This window comes from Catharus ustulatus, chromosome 18 (assembly GCF_009819885.2).
Source record: "Catharus ustulatus isolate bCatUst1 chromosome 18, bCatUst1.pri.v2, whole genome shotgun sequence".
NCBI classification, from domain to species: domain Eukaryota; kingdom Metazoa; phylum Chordata; class Aves; order Passeriformes; family Turdidae; genus Catharus; species Catharus ustulatus.
Genome location: NC_046238.1, coordinates 7,438,259 through 7,451,242, shown reverse-complemented (window position 1 = coordinate 7,451,242; position 12,984 = coordinate 7,438,259). Strand labels below are relative to the sequence as shown.

The 12,984-nt window shown below is 38.6% G+C and overlaps 1 protein-coding gene across 1 annotated transcript in view; it reads right to left on the bottom strand.

Moving 5' to 3' along the window:
- Positions 1-12,984, bottom strand: part of GNB1L (G protein subunit beta 1 like) — a 42,685-nt gene that overhangs the window by 17,375 nt on the left and 12,326 nt on the right.

The following is a 12,984-nucleotide window of genomic DNA, read 5'->3' as shown; positions in this document are numbered from 1 at the left end:
AGCAACCCCAGCTCCCTCAGCTGTTCCTCACAGGATTTGTGTTCCAAGCCCCTCTCCAGCCTTGTTGCCTCCTCTGGATGTGCTCAAGCGCCTCCACATCCTCCCTGAACTGAGGGGCCAGAACTGGACACTGCACTCAAGCTGTGGCCTCACCAGTGCTGAGTCCAGGGCAAGAACGACCTCCCTGTTCCTCCTGGCCACACCATTCCTGATCCAGGCCAGGATCCCATTGGCCTTCTTGGCCACCAGGGCACACTGCTGGCTCATGTCCACCCTGCTGTCCATCCGTGCCCCCAGGTCCCTTTCTGCCTGGGCACCGGCCAGCCACACCTTCCCAGCCTGTAACATTCCAGGGGTTATTGTGGCCAAAATGCAGGACTCAGCACTTGGATTTATTAAACTTCATCCCACTGGACTCTGCCCATCCATCCAACCATCCCAGGTCTCTCTGCAGAGCCCTCCTACTTTTTAGCAGATGGACACACGCTCCCAGCTTAGTGTCGTCCTCCTATTTACTGATGACAGACTCAATACCCTCATCCATGTCGATGAGATGGAGTGATGATAATTTCTACACAAGAATCCCATTACTCCAGAGTATTTTAATTTTTGGTTCTAAGAACGGTTTCTTGATTAAAAAAATGCAGTGCATATTAACTGAGTGACTACTGTGCTAAACATTTTATGCAAGGGGTTTGTAGTCTCTAAAGGATCAAGAGATGGATGTTTTCAGTTTCATGGCAAATGTGGTCTGAGTCAGCAGAGAGCAGGACCGGTATATGGGGGAGCAGGCTGCCCTGTCCCACACAGGAAATGCAGAGGACAATTCCTGATGAGCTCACAGGGACAGCCTGTGTGAGCCCCACAGGCCTCACTGCTCGGGCCCTCACCAGGTATTTCTCTTCACATTAGTGAACAAGCACTAGAGAAGGATGAGGACAAATTTTCTGTGTTCTGACTTGTTGCAAATGACCCTCCAGACCTGCACTGAGACAAGGCAACCAGCAGCTGACTCAGCCGGAAGTACAATTTGCAGTTCATTGGAAAATGCATTACAATGTCCATTACAAGAAATATTTTCGCCATGAAAAGTGTTTGATCCCTGATCTGTGGCATTCCTAGCCACACTTGTATATCTGCTTCTACCTTTCTGACCTAATCTTACACAGAAAAGGGCAGATTTTGCCACTGCAGGTGTCAGCTGTCATCATTTTTCCCCACTCACACATATATTGCCCCACATTAAACAAAAAGTGTTCTAAATTCAGAAAGGGAAGATCAGCAGGTGTTTGTCTGCCTGCCGGTTCACAGGAGAAGAATTGCAGAGAATCAGAAGGGAGTGCAAGAGCTATGAGTTCCATGACAAAACAGCCCAACTTTTCATTGCCATCTCACCTCAGTACCAGCTTTCAAATTGTGTTTAATGGATGCACTTGCTAATGCACCTCATTTGCAGGTCTACCTGAGTGCTTATAGATCAGTTATCACCATGGTATCTATAGGTTCTAATTAGATGCAATTATCTTTTAGGGCTAGTGATGAAACAGGATTCTTCAGCGTAATGTGCAGTTCTCTCTCAATAGCACTGTGTAATTAGGTATGAAAATAATGAGCTCAGTGGATACCCTCTGTGTTTTAGGGCCCTGACTCATCTCTTTTATGAAGTTGTAGGATGATCCAGACTCATGGCAGGCTGGAGTAAATTTTCAGATGTACACGATGTGCAGGTTCACTCCCACGGTGAGATGCAGCTCCCAGGAGTCCATCTGCAACACGCTCCACCTGTGTGATGAACCTGTCAGACCAAGGACTTTGTCACCAAGGGACACCTCTTTGGGGCACTACAGCTGAGTGCAGGTGCCCTCAAACAACACTCTGTAGAACGAGATAAATAAAAGAGTAGCTAAGAGCTTGTCAGAGGAACAGGGTCCCACTTCATGGTGGAGCAATTCTGGCTCGCTGCACTGAGCGAGGAAATAGAACTGAGGCAACCCAGAGGCTATCTGGGATTACAAGGCAGGTTTTTAATAGCATTTTTCTAATTACTGACACAGAAGTTTTTGCTGACAGACAGCAAGTGTGTGCATGGCTGTGGGAAGGGTTTTACCTGGCATGAAACAGACACTACTAATGCATGTCTTTACAAGGATGATATTTCAGAAAAATCCTCAGACCAGTTACAGGAAAAAAAAAACCTACTGAAAACACTTCTGAACTGCAAGCTATTGAAGGGACTTTTTGCTCCTTAGAGTCTGGTTCTTTCCTTGCTTTTCTGCTAATCATATATGTGAACACTTAATATTGAATCTAATGTTTATTGAGTCCTTATTACTTGCTATCATGATTTGCAGATGAATGGCAGTGTGACAGTATTTAGTGTCTCATTTTCCTTCCAGCACGTGCTGAACTATAAAATTTCATCTTTGCTGTCTTTTTTATCCATGAGCTTGGGCAAGTCACTTAGGAAAAGATTTAATAAAAAGTTGTTAGGTACCTACAGAAAGTCCCATGAAGTTGCAAAGAGATGGAAATTTGGGGTACTGGTACTTTAGTAACTCCAAGAAAGCATCAATCTGTGTCTGTTGACACACAGGCATGCTCAAAAAATTGATACTTAGCCTACCTTCAACTCACCAGGTAGCTCAGTGTCTCTACCTTACAGGGATAATGAAGTACATTGTGGTGTTCTGATTCAAACAGATAATGGCTATACAGTGCTTTGCTAAGCAGACAGCTACAAACATGCTAAATATGATGACTGTGAGATGGTTAAAGCCTCTGGGGAAATTTTTCAAAAGTGCCTAAGTGATTTAGAAGCCTAAGACTCATTTCCAAATGAATTTTCAATCCTACATCTCTAGAACTTTTTAAAGTTTCACCCCAGGTGTCTAAAAATGAGTTCTCTAATTAGCACAACATTTATTTTCTTGTTAACTCTATCTAGCCTCAGGGAGACCAATCTGTTCTTGTTAACTGGGGATATCTGCAACAAATTTAATTAAATGAATTTGCTTAGTATTTAGTCTGGTCTGAGAGCAAAATCTGGCTCAAGGGCTTGAACAAGTAAAGTGCAACCTACAGAATAAAGTTCATTTAAAGGCATTTCTGAGCTACACTATCTGTTTGTCCCTGTGTCATTATTATCCTTCTGCCTCCTGTGAAAGGAGTGAAAAGACAAGAATACATGAATCATTTTGCTCATGGCAGTGTTTGCTTCAAGACAGCATCACCTGCAAGAGAGACAACACCTCCCCATCAGGCTCTCTGTTTTTTAAAAAGATGTTCCACTTCTTATTTCTTTCAGCCTTCCTTGTGCTGGTAACAGCATTGTCCTTCAGGAGCTGAGCTACACTGATGTGGCACAGCCAACGAGAAGCATTTTTCACAGAGTGCACTGCAAACCCTTGGGCTCCTGCACAACTTTTGCTTGTTTGCTACACAAGTGGGGAGTGGAAACCCAGCTGTTCAAATGAGGGTTTCAATTAGTGAATGGCTGAGTACACCACACATGAGGTACCAAAAAGGGTTTTGTCTAAGAAAATGCATCAGCTAAATGCCAGAACAATTGAATTTCCTTCAAAATTACATTATTTTAAAGAACAATTCACTACTAATATCCCTCACAAATCTTACTTTGCTTAGGTTGCAATTAGAATAATCCTTAAACCATTTGAATTTCTATGCAGTGGTATTTCAGTATCATCACTTCAGCATTTGATATAAAAAAGTTAAGCTTTTATTTAATGAGAGTCATTTAAAATATGTAAATGTCAAAAGGATTACCTTAGAAAAATCTCTCAGAGAATTAAAAACATTAACAGATTCCCACAGGAAAAATTCCAGCAGAATTCAGCAATTCTCTTGTTCCCACTCCTGTCACTTGTATTTCTATCACACATTGAAGCAAAAACAAATTGCTATTAAAATATTATCCAAACACCCTCCTCCCCCAACAAACTCCACAGTTCATTTTGAGATACCAACAGCTCAAGCAAAGACAGGAAAAAATCCTCTTCTATTTTTCTTTAGGCTTATTTAGAGCAGTAAAACCTCAGTGGTAAAAGAGCTTTTTCAGGTATAGGAGAAATAAATCTCCCTAGGCATGTCTGGCAAACTGATTTGGGACTGCAACCAGCAGGTGTGCAGACATAATTACTACTGCAAAATATCCAACACATCCAGGTGTGCTCACAAACAGATAACATGAAATCCCTGTTATTTTTTGACAATTCCCAGTCAACCAGGTGCCACCCTCCCAAAGGAAAAATCAGAGCAAAGAATGAGTTGAGAAAGATGTGACTAAATTGTTCTTCCCCCTTTCCAGGCTCTTTCATTCACACAAAAGCCCCTTTTTAACCTGCAGTTCTGTACCTACCTGCACCCCCTGACAAACTCTGCCCTGTGTCACAGCACTTGGTGCTCTAGTGCATGAGTGTGTTTAGGAAGTGGGTCCTGAGCTGCAACTGCAGAGGCAGTCAGTGCAAGTAACAGCCTCCTTCAAGTTAATTTCAAACAATTTTGTTTGTTCCACTACATTTGCAATCTTCTCCATTAAAATCTAGTGGGCAGCCCTTGCAGTATGAGCTTTCCAAAAGCAAAATTCCCACGTTTCCAGCCTCCAACCACTGCAGACATCGAGGTTTCTCAGTGGTGAAACCACAGACTACTCTGAGCCCAAGCAATGCCCCATAGCAGGGCTGGGAGTGCTGTGGCCTTTCCTCATGGCTCAACAGCCTCGGCAGAGCCCGAGGGTCCCAGAGCGCCTGACTGCCCTCACTGAATTGTGCTAGAACACTGCAGCACTTGGAAATACCTTACACATTCCCGGATGTCCCAAAATGCTGCCTGGTTCTGTGGCACTTCTCAGAAGGAGAGAACGGGAATTTAGCGCTACAAGAACCCATTCAATCAGTAACATTTTCATACATCATTAAAAGAGATGCCAAACAAATCCACGCAAGTTGAATGAGCTGAAGTTCACCTCATCTGACTTCAAAATAAAATTTTTATAGGTTATTGGCTACAGATGGTCTGAAAGCAGGTATATGATTTGGTAAACAATTCTTCAGACATGTTGTGACAAATTTTTAAGCACAGCTTTTCATTTTGCATGTACAAACCAAAAACACATCAGAACACACTGAAACAGGGAAGTCAACAATACAAAGAGAAGTGAGACTGAAGAAATCTCTTTGCACCCGAGGTGAAAAGTAATCCAGCTAATTCAGTACAAAGAAATGCCTTTCTGGGTCCTACAGCAAGATAACACACACAAAACACTTAGGGGACAGTGAAAATTCCAAACTAAAAGCCAGGCACCCTGCTTTTACAATACTTATCCCAGCTGCCTGAAACACAGAGTATGTCTGTTGTGTGCAAAGACAGAAATGTGCACTAGCAAAAGTAAAAGTAGCAGAAGCTCAATCAAGAGATATGGGAGTGCTACACAAACAGTTGCAAAGGTCAGAGCCTAGAATATATGAAAATTCATGTGTCAGTTGTATAACAATGCAGCTTTCAGTTTAAAACTCTCATTTCTATCTTCAGAGCTAAACTGAGATAGAAACTGTATTATACTTCTAGGGTTTCTTTAAAGCAAATTTAAATAATAATTTAATTCAAGTGGAAATTAGAAATCAGTAGAATTTTTTAAATCAAGAAATTGATGTCAAGGAGAAATGAGAATTAGTGGAAATTTTTGATTTAACCAGTAAATGTACTAATAAAGCACACTTAATTTTCAGAGGTAAGGATAACAAAATGTTTTCTTTTGAATTGCTTATTTTTCATATTACTATTTACTTACCACTGCAAAAGTAGAGATTAAACACAGTGATGTATATCTTGCTAGTTAGCAACACATCAATGTCAAAGAGAATGCAGTGATTTATATGACCTACTTACAGAATCCTTCATTAGCTGATATCATAAACCTGTTGCCACACAGCCAACATTACAGCTGACAAGAGTCCTTCCTCTTACAGGTGGGGAACACTAAATACTGTCAGAGCTTTCATTCTAAATAGTCACCAAATCATGTCTAATGACTAACAATGACTGCCTGCTCAGAAAAACACTTCAAAAGTCTCAGTTTGAGAACCTCCATTTCCCACTGACTGTAGGGAAGTTAGGAGTTCATCCTTTCTCAGGAGATTCCCAAAATTACCTTCTCTCTTGACATTTAGACAATGAATGATGGAGGTTTCCACATTTTAATTGTATTAGTCAATGGACAGATAGCACACAAAATTGCTTATCAGCAACTGGTGATATGCCAAGAAATCCTATGGGAGCAGGGGAGAAAATGACTAATAACCGCCATGCAACGCAACGCGTTTTTAATGATTTCCACTCAGATAATGGCTCCTCCCAGCATTAGCACCTTTCTTGTCTGTAAGCATTCCTTACCTGAAAAAGGCTAAACCACAATATATTAAGATTTTAAGTAATGAATTTGCAAGAAAAATGCATATAAATGTCAATGACCTTCAAGAATACTGTAACCCAGGCCTGTGTCTTGAGGTTCAATTTCAAATACTTCCATCTGCAATTTTTAAAAAAGTCACTGTACAACAATTACTTTCTATATGAAAACATAGTTTCAGCATGGGAACAAAACTAAGAATGATTATAATCATTTGAAAGACACGAGTTAGCATATGGATCTCATTGCCACTTACACATTTTGGTCACTGGAACAAAAAGCTATTAATCAATATGTAAAAGCCATAAATTAACATAAACATTAATCATTCTAATACTCCCCCTGTGTCAGACTGATAATTTTTTTTCAGTCTTTCATTCTGACATATGAGCCTTCAGCTATCAGCTGGTTGACCTTTCTTAGTACAATTAAACATTTTGGGCATTGCAAATCTTACTGAAGTAAACATTTTGGAGACAGACAAATATCATGGATATATTTATGCCAAAAACATGGGGTCTGAAATCATGAGAGCCCCTGCCTCTCACTAGCTTTTAATAAGGGAACCTAAAATACAGCGTGAAATACAGCTGAAACAGATGAAATTCTAGTGTTTCATAAACAGGTTCAATTTGCAGATGAGGGAAAAGACACCCATCTGTTTTACTTTCTGAAACCATTAATTGCTTGGAAAACAGCAGTGATGGAACTGCAGCCAGCCTTGTTTGGAGAAAGAAAGCATAAAAGCCTACAGGAGTTCAGCTCTACAACAAACTCTGCATAAAATTACTGAGGACACAAAAGACAACAAATGCTTAATCACTTTGAAAACTTGAAGAATATGAATATGCATTTATATATACACACAAAATAAGTTTAAAAAGGGATTTATATAAGTCTCTCTTCACCATAACAGCAGACCTAGAATGAATTTAAGTTTGTACATGTGATAAATCATTGAAATCTAGCAGAAAATTGATGAGCCAAGGACCATCAAAAGACTGTTTTGAGTAGCCTGCAGTTCAGCCATGCATAGCAATCTGTCAGCCACAGGGCTCTGTCTGCCCATCCTCCTTAATTAGGGGTGCTGCATAGTGCAGCATCAGCCACAAATCTTTTGGTTCCAAGAGCTAATAATGTCCTCAGATAGCATGAGCTTAATTAAACGTCTTCCAGACATTTTTGTAGACATTCCGGCAATAATCTTGTTTGGTAACAAACTATTAAAAAGAATTGACAGAGAAGAAATATATCAAGTTGTTACAGCAACTGAGGTTATTTAGGCCAGAATTATATATCTGCAATTAAGGATTCTGTAACTCTGAGCAATTAAAATATCACTTTATTTGAAAACTAATTAATTCTAAACACATATTTTTCCCATGACAAACTTTTATGATTGTTTAATTTATTCCATTCTAATTACACTTTAATTAATCTACTCTTGTATAATATTATACTGTTATTCTGGCACTTGACCAATGAAGACAATAAATTGATTGCAGTTCCTTTGTGCAAGAGCAGAAACTGTCATGCCAGTTTCAACATCATGTTTATTTATTTGCCTGTTCTATTACTTTTCCTTTCCTCCCACAGGGCATAGGAACATGAAACACAGCACAAATCAGATGACATTTTGTCTTCTATACTTTTTTCTTCAAAGTGTGAAATATAACAAAAGTTTTCAGAATTAAGGAAAAGTATATGTGACATGATATTACATAATAAAATAGAACCAATAGTAAATGAATTTATACTTCTAAAATGACTTTGGTCCTGATGTAGAGGACCATGTCCAGAGCTGCTAGAAACGGAGCTGTTTCCATGAACACTAAGGTCTGCTCAGGATCTGGCTTGATACAGTCAACAATAAGGGAGAAAATGACCAAATTCCATTTTCATAGCAATCTTAAAATTAAATTAATTCAGTATCTTCCTAAGTTTAAAAGCCACTGCATTTTAATTTTTCATCAAGTCACCTTTGATTCAATTATTTTAAAAGTATATTCATTATTTTATTACTCTATAAATATTATATTTGGACTAAACTCTGATAAAAGAAATACAGTCAACTATTTTATTACACACAGAGTTAGTAATGTTGTATTTTATTTTGCTTTGGCCATACCTGAAGTAAAAGTGACTATTATTTATAGTCAGAAGTCTTCAATTCTTAATTTTTTTTTAATATGAATGCCCCTAAGTTGGCAGTTCTTGCTTATTTGGTGGGAGGAGATAGTGAGAAGTGACACTTTATGAAGACACAATGAAGCAATCTACTCTTCATGTACTTTTAAAACTTCAGCTTGTGTTCCTGGCTGCACGCTTCCTTCTGCTTATGGAACACCCTGTACTGTGTACGCCTCACCAGGGGAGAGACGCCGTGCAGAGGTAGGCAATTAAATTAAACTGCACTGCAAGCTGGGCTCTGACAGTGCTTCCCAAAATATTTCTTTTACTTTAATGACACAGTTTACATTTCGTAGAATTAAAAAGACAAGTACAAAATACATTCACAAAATACATACTCATTCAAAGAAGAAAAAAGACTCTGCAATTAGCTGAACAGGCTACATACTTCACCAGCATACGGTGGGAGATGTATTTCTATCAGAATATTTCCTATGTATTTCCTACCCCCATGTTTATATTGTAATTTGTTTCATATCAGTTTAAAAATATACTTTAATGCTACAAATAGCAAACAAGATAAATTGACATAAACACAGCAGGAATATTAAATAACCAAGGGCAATTCCTATTTGTGACCAGTATTTTGAAATTGAAATTTTGGATCTGGTCTATGCCTGTCCAAACTACCAGATGATACTGGTGAGACTGCTCAAACAAGGAAGGGTTTGCAGGGTCTGTGCATTACACCAGTATTTCATAAAGCATTTTCTCCTTGGGAGCTTTCTGCTTCTGTGTAAACTACAACACATCTCCGAGACCAGTGTTACTGCACGGCCTTCTCTGGAGATGGAGAAGCTGTGGCAGGGACAGTAAGTGACCTCCCAAGGTGGCACAGTCCCTAGAACTGGGATTAGGACTCTGCTCACTGGCTTCAGGCAGACGGTCCCTTCCCAGGGACACTGAGATTCACATGCCACATGGTATTTTAAGAAACAAAGCAATGTGGACAGTCTGTATTGATTCATTAGATTAAAGCTTTAAATCCTTATTCAGGTCAGAAAAAATCTTCTCAAGGTCAAAAACAAACTGCATTTCAGTAAAGACAACCACATTTGGTACTGAACACTTTACTTTCTCCAAGAACCCCTTCAGCATTGAAAAAAAAGGAAAGACTTAATGTTATGTACACCACTTTTAAATATATGACTCAAAATAACAAATTGTTAAGTATTTTTATGTTATGAAATATCCCCCAAAATTCAAGCTTAATTATTAATAGTATGTGTCATTTGTCTACTAGGATTTCTATTCCATACAGTGTAAGTATTTGGATAAATCAAGTTACTGGAAAGCAACTTAGTGCAAGAACTCTAGTAGGGATCACTATAATTGCACTGCAAACAGCAATAACATTTACAAAGCAAATATTAACTGAATATCAAATGAAAAAATTAATGTTTATTTTAACAGTTTAGGCTAAGCTTACATTTTAGATCTTACTGTTCTTTCATGCCAGTTTGATCACACAAATCTACATCTATTTTACATAAGCATGTAGGATGTATTAATTAAATATGTTCATCCCCAAGCATATGAGCATTTGCTCCTATATTAAACAGTAAGATTGTTAAAATGTGAGGGATATTGATAAAAAACTGGTTCCACATTTAACAGGTTGAATCCTGATGACGCTTCATTCCCAGTTTCTGGTACTGTTTCCCGTGTCTGTCAGGTTCTGACCAGTTAGTTTCTCCATGTTTTAACAAGTAACACTACCTACTATTTATTAATACAAAGTTAGACTGGTATTGCAGTTCACACATTTAACTTCAAGTTTCACTCCACTCCACTACAAATTACTCCTGACCAAAATGTAGTGAAAAACGCAACACTGTTTCACCGCATTAATTTGAAACTTTGAACAATTCTGCCGTACCTGAACTTGAACTCCCAGCCTTTGAATTTGTGTTCAACAGCCCCCATTGTACTGCGCTTTTACACTGGCAGGAACTGAAGTGTCAATCTTTCGTCAGATAATCAGATTATGTCATGTTCTGACCAAATTCATTAGGAAAACTTTTACCAACCCTATTATCTCAAACCAGAAAATCTAGATCAAAGTATAACCGATTTTACAGCACAATAAAACTGTTATAAATATTTAAACATTAATTAAATGGCCCCTTTTGTTAAAAGTAAATAAATAATTGAAAGCTACCTCTGTTTATAAGTGCTATCGAATGCAACCACATTTATCACGTTTCTAAGAAAACCAGGTTCTATATATGGTGGAGAGTGGGGAGAAAAGCACTTAAAAGTCATTTGAGAAGATGGAGGGTGGCTAGACTTTTAAATCATTTGCCTAAAGTAAGTCACACTGAGTGCTCATTCTGGTGACAAAGCATTAATCCCTGAATGTCTTTGTTAACTCCATTCACACTGGACAATTGTGTCTACTTCATGCAGATGTGCTGGATGGACACTACATTCAAAAGGAGAGAAGAAATCCTCTTTAAGGAAATCCTACGTCATTCTCAGTAAATGTAATTGTATTGTAATATATTGTTTTCTTCCTAGAATATGCATGATCTTGTTTCCTAAAAAGGTAAATAACTATAATTAACTTCAGCAGATGTATTTTCTGATATGACATCTGCATAAACCAAACACTGAATGAAAGAGTACCTACTACTTTCTCTTGTCTCCATGTCAGCTGGATAGCAAGCATGGCATAAGAAGGAATCAAAGAATTTATATTAATATAATTAACAGCAAGGAACCAATCTTAGACTAATCCATGAGCAGAAGCAGCGACAGGACAGTCATCAATACTGATTTCACATATTTTTCAGTACTTCAATCAGATTCTCCATCTGTAACTCAAACTTTAAAAGTATGATAATTTACGGAAAGGAGATTAATTTAGCCATTTTGACTCAAAGACTTATTTCATAGCTTCATCCCAAATCCTGTATATTGTTAGGATCCCTTTCCCCTTTGAAGACTTAGTGAATGATTGAAGCTTCTACTTTCTGAGAAACAGATAACACAAGACTAGTAATCTGACTCTAAGCCACTGGATAAAGGCAGTTTGTTTCCTCTTAGCCCATCTGTCAACACCTCTTCAGTAATTAGTCCTAATTATTACAAAGGGCTAGCCTCCCATTCGCATTATTAAATCAGAAATAGTATCATAGCCAGGTATCTTTCAACGCCTACCAGACTGGCGACCTTCGATTTCATTGAATCTTCTATCAGTATCCGCCTTTGGAAGAGCCTCGGCAGTAATTTTAGCATCAGCTTCAAAGATGCAGATCCCACAGTGGAATTCCAGGGATGCATTCATATACACACCCACATCATGTGACAGGAGAGCAAGCAACACAATTGACCTTTGCATTGTTCTCTAAAGTCCTGTGATATAAAACACACATTTCTATTTTACACAATGGAACTGGTTTTTGCCCGCGTGCTTCGCAGTGCTGCTTTGAACTAAAGGCTGATAGGAAGAATAGTGAAGCCGTGTATAAAGATGAAGGTCAAATCTTTGTTAGGAAAACAATTAGTCTGAATCATTTTTTCAGACCAAGATAAATTTGCAAGGAGTAAACAGTAACTAAAAATATTCACAAATGTATTTAAGTGTGAAGATTTAAAAGGTTTCTTTTGTTTATTTTTGCCGTATAGCTGAAGTACTTCCCCAGAAAAGTGGAAAACAAAAGGATGATGACATCCAAATTCTCACAGAACCAAAGCTCAATTAGCTGAGGCTTTAGTCAGACTGCTTTAAGCTCTTTATTTGCGTTTACATTTACTTCATTGAAACAAGAGAAAAGATATTCCTAAGAACCAAACACTCCATTTCTTTTGATTAAAAGCCAAACGTGTTTCCCAGTCACACACCTGAGACCATGAGTGAGGATTTGTTTATGGTGGATTTGTCATCAGCAGCAGAGCACCGCCAGTTTCCACAGACACAATGAGCTGACCTGAGCTGCACTCATACAGTCTATGGCTGGTGTAAGTATCCCTGCTAAAAGCTTGTGCCCAGAGTACAAGAGCTAAATATAATATTCAAAAGCCTCCATATGAACAAAGCCCATATTGTTTGATTACAGCAAATAATGTTTTTGTTAATACACTTAATGTTATCAAGGGGAAAAAAAAAAGCATACAGAAGACAATATCTTTTACAAAAAACCTCCACCCAAACACATATTACAGAACATTTCTGCGACCTATATGTGGGTGAAATAGTGAATTTTCTTCCCCCTTTCTTTGCAGGTCTCCTCCAAATGCTACAGATGTAACAAAGGAGTGAGCTGCTATTAAAGAAGTAGCAGCCTGAAGCCTATGGGGGAGTTGGGCAGGCACGGAACTGGGTGCTTGGAGAGGATGCTCCAACCTGCAGGGATGCCATCCCAGCT